Source organism: Eleutherodactylus coqui, chromosome 11 (genome assembly GCF_035609145.1).
Source record: "Eleutherodactylus coqui strain aEleCoq1 chromosome 11, aEleCoq1.hap1, whole genome shotgun sequence".
NCBI lineage: Eukaryota > Metazoa > Chordata > Amphibia > Anura > Eleutherodactylidae > Eleutherodactylus > Eleutherodactylus coqui.
The window spans coordinates 91,299,380-91,317,326 of NC_089847.1; positions in this window are offsets into that span (position 1 = coordinate 91,299,380).

A 17,947-nucleotide genomic window follows, 5' to 3' on the forward strand; every position below is an offset into this window, starting at 1 on the left:
GGGCTATTTTTTTCACTTTCTTTTCTTTTTTAAGGGTTTTTTAGCATTTTACCACCAGTATATGATTTTTAAAAAGGTTATAGGTTATTATTAATATTAGTATAATGACATTCAAATAAAATACAGGAATGGTTTCCTCATTTTGTTTTGGACATATATAATTTGTATAGTCTCGGATTACAGGGCGCATACGGCAACTGTTTTGGTTGGCATCAGCAGTGGGTCATTATCTTTTGAGATATATATATATGTTTTTATTTTATTTTTTTTACTTATCTTTGTAACTATTTTTTTTTAAATCTGTGTCCCCATGACATCAGGTAAGACCTCTGAGGGTCATTCACCTTGTCTTTATCTCTTTTTAATTTCACACTTTTCCACTGTAGTTGGGGCATCCATAGAAGCCCCAGTTACAGAGGGAAACATCCTCCTGTAGTGACAGTAGTCACTAAAGGCCCATTTACATACAACGATTATTGCTCAAAATTCATTAAAATGATGGCTTTTGAGCAATAACCATTATGTGCAAAGGCTACCATCGTGCACTTTTTGTCTGAACCATGATTTTTAGGCGAGCTTAAAATCCATCAATCATTCTCCATGGGAGCAGGAGATTACATTGCATTCTCTTAGCAGCCCTTGGCTGAACAACAGAGCTAAGTGCAGAGCTCAGACTACCCGCTGAGTTCTGCAACAGCTCCTGGAGGCTCATTTGCACACAAATGAAGCTGATAAAGTACTAATGTTCATTAGTGCCCATTAGTGCTTTATGCAAAACGATCACAAATTTTTCAATCATTTGAAAGATTATCTTTGCGTATAAATGCGCCTTAACGGAGCTGATCAAGGTCTACTCGGACCCTGCAGCACTGCTATAGCAGAGGGCAGCTGGTGGTCACATGATTGCCGGGTCGAATAGCAGTCTCTCTGTCTTACATAGCACTCAATAGCCCTGTAATGGAGAAGCCAGATATGATTAAAACGGCTTCTGCCTTCGCCTCCAGGTCCAAGTCCCTATATGCTCGTCCTAGATTTCAGCAGCTTTAGTCCTATGCTGTACTTTTGCTATCTGCCGGAATTAAAGCCCAGGACGAAGTGCTGTAAATTTACCACGCTTGGTCCTTAGAGAATTAAACATTAAAAAATAAATAGTTATGATATTTTGCTTGGATAGTAAGGCACCACGTGGTCAACTGTATGCAATGTGCATGTTCACCTAAAGAGCGGAGTGCTGATGGATACACCTTCCCCACAGCCAGTTTCCTGCATAGGGAATGATCCTATGCTTACTGCAGAGCAGGCAATAAAAATAATTTTCTACCCTACTTGTCAGGGAAGGAGCAGAACCTCCGCAGAAGCATGGCCATAGATCTAGAGGACTCCTTTTTCTCAGCTTGTTGGGTCAGAAAAGCTGATCTGGAAAGTAAAAATGCCTGAATGGAGAGGAAACCAATTCTGTCCAGAACTAATCCCAGCTGCACAGATTAGCAGCAGCAGCAGCAGCAAGGTGGGACCCATGAGAGCAAAAGATGCTAAAAAGGTATTTATGTTATATAAACATTGTAAATTACTACCGCTAATAACGGCATTCCAGGATTTTTGTATGAAAATAATTCATGGAATAACCCTCAATAAGCTAAACAGTCATGGTTCATTCACAACTCACTGCTGCATCGCTGGGTCTTTTAAGTGGCTCAACAATGCAAGAGCTTGGAGTGTTACTGTATTTCAAATGATCAGGGGCACAAGGCTCAATAGATATGTCCCCCCCCCCCCCCCCTCCAGAAAATATTTATTTATTCATTCATTTTCTCTCTCAGCATAACAGTAGAACTACTTTTACAATGTGACAGGCCTACATCTAGTATACATCTAAATCATTCCAGTCACTAAACAATAGATTTCAACTCTACACCATAATAGCACTTACAGTGCAGTTACCTCCAGTGATAGCAATTACAGTGCAGTTACCTCCAGTGACAGCAATTACAGTGCAGTTACCTCCAGTGACAGCAATTACAGTGCCGTTTAGTCCAGTGACATTTCCTCTGATTACAGTTGTCCACGTTTCCCTTTATTCTCTAACCTAGATCATGATTTCATCGAGCTATGACTCTTCTCTCTGGACACTCTCCATCATGCCGCTGTCTACAATATCCCCATTGTAGTAGTGACATTTCTTGTGCCCTACACAGTAATAATTCTATCTTAGTGTTCACAAGAAATAATACACTACCTGTGCTACACCCCCTGTGTCTGAGCATTCTCATAGTGCCTGCTCTGTACTTTGGCAATTTCATAGTACCTACCCTGTGCTCCCCTCCCAATCTTAAAAGTACCCTAGCCGTCAAAAGTTTGTAAAAAGTGCAGTTATACTTTAAATGTCTTGGTAGTCCTATGAATCTGTCTCTGAAATAGTTAGATCAGAATGAAAACTGCTATAGGCTTCTTCTAGAAAGAGGAATATTAACCCCTTAGGGACAGCCCTATCGTAAAACTACGTCCTGCTGTTGCAGGACGTGTATGGAGGGAGGTAGCGGCGCTATCTCCCTCCATACAGCGCGGGCATCAGCTGTTTATTACAGCTGACACCCACGGGCAATAGCTGCGCTCGGCCGTTCGCGGCTATTAACTCTTTAAATGCCCCAAACGCTGTTCGGGGGTCCCGCACGGCCCCCCCGCGGTGAGATCGGGGGAGCCGTGCAGGTGTCATGGCAGCCGGGGGCCTAATGAATGGCCCCAGGGCTGCTTTAGCAGACTGCCTATCAAGCTATCCACACAGGGTGGCTTGATAGACTGCCTGTAAAAAAGCAGTATGACGTAATGCTGTAGCATTACGTCATACTGCAGGAGCGATCAAAGCATCGCATGTTAAAGTCCCCCAGGGGGACTTCAAAGTAATGTAAAAAAAATAATCAGTAAAGTTTTTTTAATGGTTAAAAAAAAAAAAAGTTATAAAAGTTTAAATCCCCCCCCTTTTGCCATATCCATTATTAAAAAATCTAAATCATAAAATAAAAATATGTATTTGATATCGCTGCGTCCGTAAAAGTCCGATCTATCAAAGTAGTGCATTATTTTTCCCGCACGGTGAACGTCGTCTGAAAAAAAAAATAAAGAACGCCAGAAACACACTTTTTTAGTTACCCTGTCTCCCAGAAAAAACGCAATAAAAAGCGATCAAAAAGTCGTATGTATTCCAAATTGATACTATGGGAAACTTCAGGACATCCTGCAAAAAATGAGCCCTTGCTCAACTACGTCGACGGAAAAATAAAAAAGGTATTGCGCGAACAAAATGACCGCAGAAAATAATTGAAAAAAATTAAATATCTTAAAAAAATAAATAAATAAAAGTACTACAGCAAAAAAAATACTATATAAGTTTGGTATCGTAGTAATCGTACTGACCCATAGAATAAAAATACCAGGTCGTTTTTGTTGCCATTTGTGTGCTGTAGAAACAGGACGCACCGAAAGATGGCGGAATGTCGTTTTTTTCCCATTTCTCTCCGCTAAGAATTTTTTAAAAGTTTTTCAGTAAATTATATGGTACAATAAATAGTGCCATTGAAAAATTCAACTCATCCCGCAAAAAACAAGCCCTCATACAGCGACGTCGATGGATAAATTAAGGAGCTACGATTTTTTAAAAGGGAGTAGGAAAAAACAAAAATGGAAAAAAAGCAAAAAAGCTCCGTCACTAAGGGGTTAAAGGGGCATTCAAGTCTTTTCTAAGCGATGACCTATTCCATGAAAAGGTGATCAGTAGTTGACCATTCGCAAACCCCATCCATCAGCTGACCGTCTGGCCCACTGTGATTGCAGTGGTCAGAGGAGGAAATCTGAGCGCTAGCCTAACTCCCAGTGAAATCAATGGGAATGCCTTGCTGCTCTTACACTTACTGCTCAGGACCATGGCCAGGGCATTACTAGATGGATCTCCATCCATCAACTATTTATGACCTATCCAGGGGATTAAAAAAAAAGCCTGGAATACCCCTTTAAAGTGTGTTATACTTGGGAGCAGATGAAAAATGAAGGCAATGGCAAACCACCCAACAAAAATAGTCTACCTAGAAAATGTCACAATGTGTGGAGTCAGTCATGACTTGGTGCTTGCACCAGGGGAGTTTAACTTTTACCTTCATTTCTAAGACTTTACTGGAAATATTTGTCTTTGCCAAAGTCAGTGTCATAGAAACCTTGCCGCCACTACCAGATCCGCCAGGTACTTGTAACAGGCGCAGCTTTGAAGCGCATACTGCATCAAGAAGAAGACATCCGGAAGGCGTACCTTGAAGAGTCCAGGTGCCATGGGGGATTCTCATCTAAATACAGAAACCGGAGCGGAGATGAGAAGTGAAAGATCTCCTGGCATCATAATTATAGAGTTTGTCTGTTTCCTAGAAATCAGTGGCTGCGGGGTCCGTGTGATACTGGAGGTCACGCCAAGAGAGGGTCTGTGATCAGAACATCTGAGTGGGATCTGACCTACTAATCCCTGAATCACACGAGTATTTTCTCTTCACTCAGGACAAACACGTCTGCCTGAAACATTATAGATACTGCGGGGGAAACAATCCTTGTTCTGAAACATTTTGATTGGAGTGGGAGAATAATGGAACCTGCTGGCGCCTTTATTCTGTATGCCACAAATAGGGCACAAGCTGTCATAGACAAAGCTTTGTGGTATTTAGTCTTCAGAAAATAGAGGATGTTCAGCCATCTGGACAGCATATTTGTTGAGCACGAACCAAATCCATTATTCTACCTGCACGTTAACCCTTCATTTGCCGCTTTTAAATAAAACCTCACCCGAGCAAATTGCCTGCAAAAGCAGCGCAGTGTGTGGTGGCACCAAATTCTGGTAGAGAAGGAGTTACTTGTATCATGCAGACGGTACGAATTCCTCTGGGTTGGAAGAGACGTGTTTATTCAGTGGGCTGACAGGCGTATTAAACGTTTGTGAGGTGTGTTTGAGATGCATTTCATCTGGCAAACTCCTCACACTGCTCTGTGATCAATGCTTTCAGGCCTCATTATTCCTGCTAACCTTCAGTTTGTACACAGAGCAGAGTCAGCTCTTCAAACTCTTCTGTATACGCTTGGAATGTGAGATGAGGCGCCTGCCTGTGCACCTATGTGGAGCGGAAGGTACAAGAACACCTGGACCTGCCAAATCTTCCCCAGCAAGTACTGAGGAAGGGGTCTGCTGCCCTCAAAACACGTAGATGTATATATGCTGGTTTTATAAATAAACAGAGAATTTTGGCAAATCTCCATCTCATACGATTATATACGTCTATAGTTTGCCCCTCATAGCCCATTTTCTTAAACATTTTGGCATATTGTTTTCTAAATATTTTACCCAGTTGGGTATGATGGTACTCGGGGTCAGCTGCATCTACTCTATATTGGGATCTTTCCCTTTATTCAAAAATTTCAGCCTATCACTTTTGAAAAGAAGGACCTTGTCAGCAGCTCCTTTTCAATTTTTTTTTTTTGCTTGGGTTGCTCTACCATTCTTCTACTATCCTGCTCACCTGGACAGGCTCTGGCATATGGTTACATATACTGTAAGTGACCATAATGCATTCTCTACAATAAAGAGTTGGAAGTTCAGTTTTAACGAAGGCAATGCAATATAACACATCCTGGGAGCAAATGACTATGCAGAGTTGTTGTACAATTTAGGGCCCTTTTACACAGGATGATTTGTCGTGTGCAACAAGTTGTGCCGGTGATGAGTGTTACTGTGCTTTTACATAGGAGCAAGCATTGCTAATGGAGGTAATACTCAGCCTGGCCACCTCCATTCACAGTAAGCAGGCAGTCATGCAGAAGTGAACAATTGCTTGTTTACACGAGTCAACATGTTGTTAATGTCACATCTGACCAGGCTGTATTGAAAGCGGTCTGCGAACAGATCTCGGGCTATGTTTACACAGTGGAACAAAGAACATAAATCACCAAGTGTGGAATAGCAGATGGAGAGGGGAACGTTCCCTATATGAGACCATATCTGCCTAGAGCGGATGTCCCATCCTAGGCCACAAACCCTCCCTACCTGGGACAGAAGTAAACAACAAAAGCTGCCTGTCCACGGGCGTTTTTGCACTGCGTTCGCCACGGTGATAATCCGGCCACGGGGAACACAGTGCATGCTTCCCATAGCTTTGATATGGAAAGCGCTGTCCCCCTGTCCACGAGCGGAGAATCATAGCGATTCCCCGCTCGCGGCCGGCAAATTGCAGCATGCTGCGAATTGCTGCGATTCTCCGCTGTGAGCCTATCTGTCAGATAGGCTCACAGCAGAGATCCATTCTCTGGCTTCTGCTCTCCGGCGGTGGCTCCCGCGGCTGAGATCCACCGCGGGATACTGCAACGCCATGGACAGGCAGCCTTAGTAAGAATACAATTACCACCAATAACCGCAGTATGAGATGAGTAGGGAAAACAGGAGACCAAGAACCAACTCTGACTCGAACAACCATTAGATGAAGACTGAGAATAATCAGCACAGGTCCACAGCCAAGACAGGAATAAAAATCCTCCTTAATTGCTAGGCAGGTAAAACAGTTAGAGGAACACTCCCGCCAGTGTTGGAGAAAGTTAAGAGGAAAATCCAAAACAGCACTAGCATAAACCAGACCTCCGTGAATAAAAAACAAAAGCTGTCTCACAAGTTCAGCTTTCTGCATGCAAAAACAGAATGCCACACAAGAAGCAACCAAACTCTCATTCAGTCGGGGCATGCATTTACACTGAACGATAATCATTCAGATTCCCGCTGGATACAGGAATGTGAACGATTTATTGGCTCGTGTAAAAGGGCCCCACAGTATAAGCTAAAGATAAATAAAGCACAGAAGTGAGTGGAGAAAAGACAAAGAAATACCATTGAACAGCAAAGTCTTGTCAAACTGTTCGATGGTGAACAAAGAACTATTTTAAACAGCAGGTCACCAGTTACAGCATTATATATGAGTAGCTTAGGACTGGTAATATAGTATACGTAAGAGAAAATGTGCAGATTAATTGCATTTTTATATCGACCATGTAGCCTCGAGACTGAAAGGTCTGTTTTCAAAATACTGTGGCTAGGGTCATAGGTAACGGGCTAGAGGGGGATCTCCAGCTAACTGTGATGGTCCATTTAGCAGCTGATAGTATATCTGGCAAAGCTTTTTTTTGAAGCCCTATTATATCTGTTTTGAGAACTGCAGACCAGGGGGAAAGCTGAACCCAGTTTCCAAGTTGAAAGTTTAACCCCTTAGTGACAGAGCTTTTTTCCCATTTTCGTTCCATTTTGTTTTTTGCGGGATGAGTTGTATTTTTGAATGGCGCTATTTAAAGTACCATATAATGTACTGAAAAACTTTTAAAAAATTCTAACTGGAGAGAAATTGAAAAAAAAATAAAAAAATGACATTCCGCCATCTTTCAGTGCGTCCTGTTTCTACGGTACACGAACTGCAACAAAAATGACATGATAACTTTATTCTGTGGGTCAATATGATTGCTGCGATACCAAACTTGTATAGCTTTTTTTGCTGTACTACTTGTATTTATTTTTAAAGATCTTAAATTTTTTTTAAATTTTTTCTGTCTCTATTTTCTGCGCACAATAACTTTTTAATTTGTTGGCGACATAGTTGAGTGAGGGCTCATTTAGTGCGGTATGTCCTGACGTTTCAATCATTGGTACCATTTTTGTAGACAAATGACTTTTTGATCGCTTTTTATTACATTTTTTCTTGGAGACAGGGTGACCAAAAAAGCGCATTTGTGGCGGTTTTTTTTCCGGATGATGTTCACCGTGTGGGGTAAATAATGCATTAATTTGCTAGATCGGACTTTTACGAACGCAGCAATGCCAAATACATGTTTTTGCTTTATTATTTAGATTCTTCTATTGCAAATATAGCAAAAGGGTTTTTTTTTTTTTAAACTATTACAGGAATAGCTTGATTGGCTAATGCCTTAGGAGACTGCCTATCACTTCTAAACTCATGTTATATAATAGTCAGTACTCCACTGCCATCATTTACAGGTATTCTGATGTCCCCCATATAAAGTTCCGCTCTTCTAGTAGGACTTTCCTGACATCGTATTAGTTGCATTTTTCAGCAAAAGCCGTAAAGAGCTTACACCACATCAAAGGGATTATTTAGGAAAAGGGTACCAGCAAATTTCGAAGGCATTATGTACATATACCATGGAACACAGTGAAGACAATCATCAAGAAGTGGATTAAATGTGGCACAACAGTTGGCCGCATCCTGGATAACCCCTTTAATGCACAGATTAATACGGGCTCCAGAAAGAAAGAGAGCACTATCATTCCCCCATAGACCAGAGCAAAGCGGGGAGCTGCTTACAGAGCTTTACCTATTATTTCTGCAGAATTACAGTAGATCTGTCATCTACTATCCCCTACCCTGTAATGGTAATGAGGTGATTCTGCTGAGTCTGTCCTAGTTTACACAGTAAAGCTGACCAGTGAGCTACATAAAATAGAATGTGAGCCCATTGTGTGTGCTCCAGTGGCCATTGTGAAAACTAGAATTTTCCTATGTGGGAGTCAAATAAACCTAGAAGAATGCCAACAGTAGTATTAACAGTTAATAATATGATTTACATATGTCATTAGCTGATAATACAAAAAACATGGTCAGCTCAGTGTTAATGTAACGCGGATAACGCTGCACCCCTGTTGGGACCTACTGTACAGGCTTTGGGTTCTTGGTACATAAGCATTAACTACTGGCATAGGCTGAAGGGCTTTTTCCATTGTCAGATAATCAGGCAAGAACGTTTGTTTGGCCGAATGTTTATTTGCCAATCATTGGGGCGTGTAAATAAGTCAACAAGAAGCCAACAAATGAACAGCTCTTAATGCAAGCACAGAAATACTCGCTAGTTGGTTGCACATCTGTGTAAACGGGGAGATGTGCGGCCGTCCGGTGCTAGCTGTATGGGGACACGTGTAGTAATGAGCGTTCATACTGAAGATAACATGCCCATGTAGACAAACGGAACATCTTCATTGTCGGTCAGCACAGGCAGTTGTCTGCCATCTAAAACCACCCTTATATATGGCTTTTATGAACTCAAGCAGATCTAGCCTCACAGATGTTCAGCGCTTTTCATCTAAAATGGGCTTTATCATTAGCGCACACTAGGATGTATTTTGTAAAATAATTCCAAGCAAGATCATGGCAACGTACCTTGATGTGTGCATCTCTCCAACTTTCTTGGAAGTCATAGCTACCGTATGCATCTCTTGCTTTGTTCTTCGCTGGAACAAGCTTAACCCACAGTTTGTACTCGACTTTCCTCATTGTCAAACATCTCCATATCTTAAAAGTCCTTCTGCCTCTCAGCCGGCCTCCTGCTGTGTTCTACTTTTATACTGGATGTCTTACATCATCCACTTTACATCCAATATAAGTCTTAGCCAAAGTCACAGCCTATACCCAACTTAAAGAAGAGAAAGCTATAATGACAAGACAGCAAAACTGTCCTTTATTCTTTCTCTCTTCCGTAGATACAGAATAGTGACAAATACCTTCCCAAAAATTACCATCATGGTGGCTTTCCAGTCGATTTATGTAAATGTTGTCTGAAAACGAATCATTTTTCACGCACGTTAACCAAATAGACAAACAAGACACAACCGGGAGCAGAACAGCAGCATGGATCACTGCCCCTTCCAGAAGCTCTACTGGGGTCTAAAAAGGGGTGCAAGCCCCAAGGCATGCATTTATATACATTGTTGTTAAATGCTACTATTATACGGGGATTGAATATTCCCACCATAGAGTGATTAAATATTACCTTCTGGCCACCCTCACACAGGCGCTGTACAACGCTGCCATTCATTGCCATGGGGCTTCTCAGACAAGCGTTAAAATGCAGCGTTTTTGTCCGTTTCAGCGTTTTTAGACTCTGTGCATCGCCCATTGAACGTGGCACGTTTTTGACAGCGTTAAACGCAGGTTAAAGACCTTCCCTGATAATAAGCCCTAGCTACACTACGTAAAAAAAACAAAAAACACCCCAATATTCACCTAGCAGGTGCCATCCGGGTCCTTCCTGCTGTTCTCCGGCATTCCTGAAGACCTCCGTGCAGTTGGAGCGGAAAGGCTGTTCCAACTACTATGTAGCAACTGGCAGTCATAATCGCAAGCACATCTCTCATTGAAATCAATGAAAGCTACTTTTGCAATTACGACCCCGGGCAGCCACACGAGGGTTGTAGTAGTGCCTCCACGCCGACCTCAGTATATACCAGCAGCCGCTTCCTATATAAGGCCGGGCTCACACGAACGGGTTGGATTCTGCATGCAGATTTTTGCAGTGGAAGACCTGCAATCCTTCACGGAAAATAGTTGCAAGTGATCGTGGATGTGTGCGGTTTTCCATGCAGATGTATGTGTATGCACAGCATATAGTCAGTACGGAAGAAAGATCTCTCTCCCCTCCAGCCGGCTTTTCTATTTATTTTCCTACCATGATGCGAGCGTTTCCGAGCTCATACGCAATGTTGTTTGCATATGGACAGCGGATCGCTCACATCCATAGACCTCTATTGAGGCCGCCCATGCAGAGTTCGGATTTAAATAGAGCATGCTGAGATTTTTCCGCTTGCAGAATACGCAATTCATACTTGAAAATGTCAGGGAAAATTCAAATGCAGCCTTCCAATGCCGCGTTTTATCGTGGATGGCGATTGCGAAATCTGCAATTCAAATTTGGTCAGATGAGGCCGGTCAAACCCAGAGATTGCAGCTGCTATATGACACGCACACGGCTGCAATCTCACGTGGGCAGATGTGATTTGTGCATTCCGTGATCGGCACCCAAGTGGACAATGTGTGGTATTACACATGGCTTTTGAAAGGTATAAACTTTTGCAGCTTCGCTCAAACGTGCGGATAGGAAGTAAGGTTTCCGCGGAGTGTAATCAAAAATAATAAATAAATAAAAAACCGCAGAGTGCTCTGTTTTGTTTCCGCATGGACGGCCCCTATTGAAGTCACTGGATGCAAGTATTCCTTCGCCCATACGCATTTAAAATTGCGTATGAGCGGCGGAAACACTCACAACTTCAAAGGAAATGCTGTCTGGAGGGGAGAGAGATCTTCTACGCGGACGATATTCTGTGCATAGCGTACATCTGCACGGAAAATCGCTCTCATCCCTTCTGTGATCATTCGCAATTACTTTCCGCTAATAAGTGCAGGTCTTCCGCTGCAGAAATCCATATGTGGAATCTGACCAGCTTAACACTTATAATACTAATTTACATGCGATTTCTCATCTAGAGACTTACATATGGCTCATAAATCTGAAATGACATACATGAAACATTCCCTATCAAGTCAATGCCAAGACTATTTCATTCTACACACCAAAGGAGATCCCCGCCTCCAGAATCTGATGATTGGGACCCCCGTGTCCGATCACATAGGAGTATATTTTTACTAAATTTCTGAAAAAGTGTTAGCCAAACCAGAAACAAACAACTGTACAACTTTTATGACCGTCACAACTCTACGATCAGGCCTGTATCACGCGGACATATTTGCGTGTGCAATACGCAGCGAATAGAACCCATTGATTTCAATGGGTTGACATTTTGCGCAAAAAATAGAAAAGCGCTGCACGCTCTATTTTCCTGCATACTTACACACGGAGATGTAGCACATATTGAACTGATTAACTTAATTGCCCATTTCAACGAGCCGGAGCAGTAGAACACACACGTACACGCAACGCCCATTGTGCAAATGCACACGCAATTACGCTTGCATCTGTATGACACCGGCCTCAATGTCTTCATCATCCCAGGAATCCCCTGGAAATTAACATGTTACTCAGACATTGGATTATAGACGTATCCGCTTAGTGTCCCTCGTATATCATATTTGTCACTTCCTTGGCCGCACCGTTCTCCATAAGTACTGGTGCTACAGTCTACAAAGGATTATAATCATTTTGTATTGCACCATCTAATTGCTATTAGAAGACCATTGTGGCATTCAAGGGGTTAAATTCCTTAAGCATTAATGCTGGAGAAAACGATTGCTCAGCAGCAGGGGAGGAAAAAAAAAAAACAGCAGTGTAGCAAGGACACTGGCAGGGAGAATTACGATCCAAGTGGACCATCAATCCTCACAGGACCCGCCTGTACAAATTACACTACGTGCAGCGAATGTCTGAGCCTGCAGTGGGGAGAACCGACTCAAATGTCTTACCAGTCAGTGACTACCGAGACATATCTCTGCTGTGTGGTTGGGCACAAACAATAGTTAAATGAGACTGTCTTCACTCCGTGCCTAGGAGATCCCAGATGTCTCTTTCCATTAAAAAAAAAAGGAAACAGAATGTGGTAGAAAAGAGAAGGCAGCCATTCCCAAAGATTTCCTTATAACAGAGCAGAGCCGAATATAGCTTATTTTTACAATTTTTGAGCTGATCTTGAGACTATCTACTTCGGAGGCCGGCAGTATACAGTATTCTGCCATGGTCATTATCAATCATTGCCTGGGATAGTCCTTACTGATGCAGTCTAACTACCCTTTGTCTTGTTGCCATGCTCAATCTTGCTATGGTATATGAGCTGTGACATGAAACTGTCTTCCACGACCTCACCTTTTGTAGCAAAGTTTGGCTGAGAGAGAGTTGAGAGAGATGCATTAAAAGCAACTTGCAACTCACGCAGACATGCCGTTTGTGTGCTGTGCGGTGTGAGGGAGATGGCACGTTTCAAGTCTTATTTTTGTGCGACACTCGTACGAAAATAGGGCATGCTGCGATTTTTGGTTGAAATATTGAAAATAATAGATTGTACTTACGTGCAAGTTTTGAGCATCTCACAATGCCCAAAACGTGCATTAGAATATCAACATGTAAATACGGCCTTTGCCTGTTCCTCGCCTAGTTTTAAGCCTCCCACACAGCCATTTCTGTTTCAGTTAGGGTCTGTTTAGACCTGCCGATTTCTCATTTGAACGAGTGAATGTTGTCAGAATTCGCTCGTGCAGCCTGTTTATACAGACAGATATATTATTGGTTCACGCAAATGAGAAATTAGTTCAGTTGTTTACATTCACTGTATAATGCTGGGTTTACACTGGACGAATGTCAGGCAAACGATGCCCAACACTCGTCCTTGTGTGTCCGCAGTCTCATGCTGTTACACGGGAGCTAATATCACTGGCTCGCTCACAGAGTGGCCAGCAAGGGGTTGGGGCAGTGCAGGAGATTTCTCTCCTCGCTCTTCCCCGCCCCTCTCCATTGACATAACACAGCAGCTGTTTAGTACTGAAGGCTGCTTTTTACACGGAGTGATCAGCTCATCGTCCGTCATTAATGCAGCAAAAACGATGGACGATCAGCTGATCGCTCCTCGTTCAGTGTAAATAGCGGCTGTTCAGTAGTGAACAGCCACTGTGTTATGTCAAAGTAGAGGGGCGGGGCAGCGAGGGGATAGAAATCTCCTGCAGCTTCCCCCGCTGAGTGCTAACGATACTAGCTCTCGTACAGCTGCACAGGGGCCAGTATGTGCGGGGACGAGTGTCGGCATCATTTGACTGGCATTCGTCCTGTGTAAACCCAGCATAAGTGAGAACGATTGAATGATCAGTATTTAAACCAAAAGATTAGGGAACGAGCCAAATGAACAAAAAGTGAACAATTTATCGGCCGTCGTTGGCTATGATTACACATAGCAATCATCATTCATTTTTGCTTGTTTGAACAATAATCGTTTTGTGTAAAAGGGCCACAAGGGCTGGTGCTGCTACCACTCTGATCTTTTTTATTTTAAAGGGGAATCTCTGGGGGAATATTGAATCCTTCTCAGTGATAGCATCATCTATCTCTCCTACCTCTATCCTTTGCTATAGTTTAGCTAGCGCTACTGTCTAGCAAGTGAGGATATTTCTACTATTCTATTAGACGCTGTGCTAAGAAATAGGTTCCTGATGACGCCGCATTGATTGCGGCAGAAACGCGTTGAACCGCGTAAATTACTGGAAAAAGCTACGCCTTCATCCTCTATTTACAGCCCCAGGCTGTTTTTTTGCTAGTATTGGTCCGCCGATACCATCCTTTTTTGAAAGGAATCCACCCTAATTCTTTGTTATCAAAGGTGGATCTTTGTGCGCAATACGGGGATTTATCTACATCCCGGGCACGTTCTCCTGCTAGGGTGCGATTCCTTTCAGGAGAAATTTCCGTCTGGTCTCTAAAAAATGTGCTAGCGAGGTGAAACCTATGACTTCCCAAGGACACTCGTGATCAAAATTTTCACTAGTAGACCAAGGAAACCTCAGACTAAACTTTAAAGGGGTTGTCCCGCGCCAAAACGGGTTTTTTTTTTTTTTTAACACCCCCCCCCCCCCCCCCCCCCCGTTCGGCACGAGACAACCCCGATGCAGGGGGTTAAAAAAACAAACCGGAGAGTGCTTACCTGAATCCCGGCGGTCCGGCGTCTTCATACTCACCTGCTGAAGATGGCCGCCGGGGTCTGCTCCCTCCGTGGACCGCAGCTCTTCTGTGCGGTCCATTGCCGATTCCAGCCTCCTGATTGGCTGGAATCGGCACGTGACGGGGCGGAGCTACACAGAGTCGGCATCCTGCACGAGTGATCCCATTCATAAAAGAAGAAGACCCGGACTGCGCAAGCGCGGCTAATTTGGCCATCGGAGGCCGAAAATTAGTCGGCACCATGGAGACGAGGACGCCAGCAACGGAGCAGGTAAGTGAATAACTTCTGTATGGCTCATAATTAATGCACAATGTATATTACAAAGTGCATTAATATGGCCATACAGAAGTGTATAGACCCACTTGCTGCCGCGGGACAACCCCTTTAAGTATATTAGTGGGGTTGACTCTTTCAGTAAACGGCAGTGGTTACACCTATCCATTATAGGGTAGCCTCTGACTACCGTCCAAGCCGCTTAATGGCCTTTTACTTGATATGAGCCCTCTTTTTTGCTCTTCAGGTGATACGGTATCCCTCATTATACTAGCCTTGTGGGGATTACCTACTGAAGAAGCAACTGGTTTATGTTTTTTTTTGTGTGTCCCTCAGAAACTTGAGATTCAAGTTCCTTTTTAATATATTTATTAAAAGTTATATTTTAGTTTTCTTCTCGAACCCTACAGTGAATAGTTTGAACTTATCATCAGGTGTTCGTCCTGCTTCAGTGATTTTTTTGTGTAAAAGGGCCTTTATTGACTGCATTTTAACAAACATACGAAAATAATTATCACCTGTTTGGTATCATTGGTAATCCATGACTTTGTGTAAGTGTGCCTAGAAGGACTGATGCCATTTTGAAGGTAAAGGGCGGTCACACCAAATATTCGTTACTTACATTCCTCTTTTGTTCATTCACTTTGCAGTTTGTTAATTGACAAAAATGAGCACTTACTTTGCAGCATTTTTTCCACACCCACCCTAAACTTTTGCACAGTACTGTAGATTGATATGTTTATATCCACAGGACTTAGTATTATGGACCCAGTTTCAATAAAATAATAAGATAAGTCATAAGCATGGATACATCAACTTGTGCTGGAATTAAAACGTACCCTGTATAGTTATATCGGACATGATATACTTATGATAGGAGATTCAGCTGGCTTTTTGTGCTATGAGAAGCATGCCCAGGACCTTTGGGGTCTTCAACATCACTTGGTTCATTTTTGAAAAGCTCATCCTACTGACTAATTAGAGACTTCCTGGCCACTTACAGGAGTAATGACTGACTGAACTAGCTCCTGGCAACTCAACTGATTCAAGAGGCTGGAACACCCTGTTGACCTTCTCTACAGACAAGACTTGCCGATGTCAAAGTAGACAAATGATTTCCCACTAAGGCTACAGTGGGTAATCATCTCTCCAGGATCATTTTACATACAGCTAAGAACCATATGGGATATGCTTAATAATTTCACACGTAGAGACATGGTGAAGTCAAAAGCACTCCAGATTTATTGTGACAAAGCTTTTTTATAGCCTTCACTATTAGTAAACAACCTACTGAATTCGCGCACAGAATGTGGCAACTTTACATAACATTGGAATTTCCCATATTATGTGATTCATATTTACAATTTTTAATTAGCTTGCTCCAGTCTGTCAATGATTGTTTTGTTGTTTTTTGTTTTTTTTTAATTGGGGTGCGCAGAACTGGAGACAGTATTCCAGATGAGGTCTGACTAAGGGAGAGTAGAGGGGGATAATGACCTCACCTGATCTAGACTCTATGCTTCTCTTTTTTTTTTAAATTCTTTATTTATAAGTTTTCCATTTCTTCAAAACAAGTTTAATCACTGTTAAGTAATGCGAAGAAATTGACAACGTCCAACCCAAACAGTGGTACAAATTCCCCAACTGAGTAAGACAAAGTGCTAAACCTTGAAGCACATACAATAAACCCCTGGAGGTGGGGCCATTCAGGTACCACCTATGGTATTGCAAGTGTAAACTGTAATTATTCTTGGTCCAGAATTTCCAACCCCTGTGAAGAGAGAGGAAGACCCTTATTAAAGGTCAATCCCCGACCCCTTCCTCCCCAAACCTCTGCCCATAGTTATTCCCACCGACCCCAAGTACCCTCTCTATTCGACTCTGCTTCTCTTAATACATCCCAGAATTGCATTTGCCTTTTTTCTGCTACATTACACTCGTGTTGATTCGTGTTCAGTCATGTACTGCTGCATAGCTCAGTTCGGCCCATTCTGTATGTACTTTTTTCATATTTCTTGCCCAGATGTAGGGCTTTGCATTTTTCTCTGTAACGTACCATTCTGTTAGTTGCCGGCCACTGATCAAGCTTTTCTAGATCTTTTTGAACACTCTCTCTCTCTGTTCCTTACTGTTCGCTATCCCTCCTAGCTTTGGGTTGTTGGCAAATTTGATTAGTTTCTCCTCAATTCTCTCATCTAAATAATTTATAAATATTTTGACCAACACTGGGCCTAGGATAGAGGCTTGTGGTACCCCACTTGATACATTCTTCCACTTGGATGTCCAGCCATTTATGACCACTCTAAGTACGATCACTCAGCCAGTTGTGAATCCACCTAACTGTTGCCTTGTCAATCACATATTTGGTCATTTTTTTCAATAAGTATGGTAAGAGATACTTTGTCAAATGTTTTACATAAGTCAGGCTCACAGGCCTGTCATTTCCTGCGTCCACCTTCTTCCCTTTTTAAAAAATAGGAACAACATTTACACTTCTCTAATCATCTTGCTATTCAAAATTCAATGAAAACATGATTGCTGCCTCCTAGGGTCCCAGCCACCCATACATCCGCTCTGTTGGTATGAATTAGCCTACATTCTAATACAAGCCTTGCATTCCAATCTTGTGCATCATCCCCCCAAGTTTCAGTGATATCTATGACATCATATTTCTCTTCCTATGTTAGGAGCTCCGATTCTCCTTGTTTGTTTCCCATGCGCTGGGCATTTATGTAGAAACACACAGGCATTTTGTAAGGTGTTTAGCGGACCTTTTAAATGCCTGCTAAAAACGCTGCATTAAGTCTCCGTTCATTTCAATGGGGCTTCTCAGTAAAGCGTTTAAGCACAGTGTTTATGACATGTGCTAAGACGAACACTGTATGTTCTATTTTTGCCGTTGCAGTCCATTTTTACACCTTGCATTGCCCATTGAAATGAATGCTATAATGAAAAAAGTTTGGTCCCGTGTTAGCCAGTATAGCAAAATGTGATTGTTCCCAGCAAGATAAACGAAGTAATCTTGTAGATATGATATATTACGGTGGCTAACCAAAATACATAATTGTTAATGGTAAATGGTGGTGTTGGTCCAGATGATTATGATGTCATCAATGTAGTGGAAGTAGGCCAGTGATTTGCATGCGCAGACGACCTGTGCGGCGCGAACAC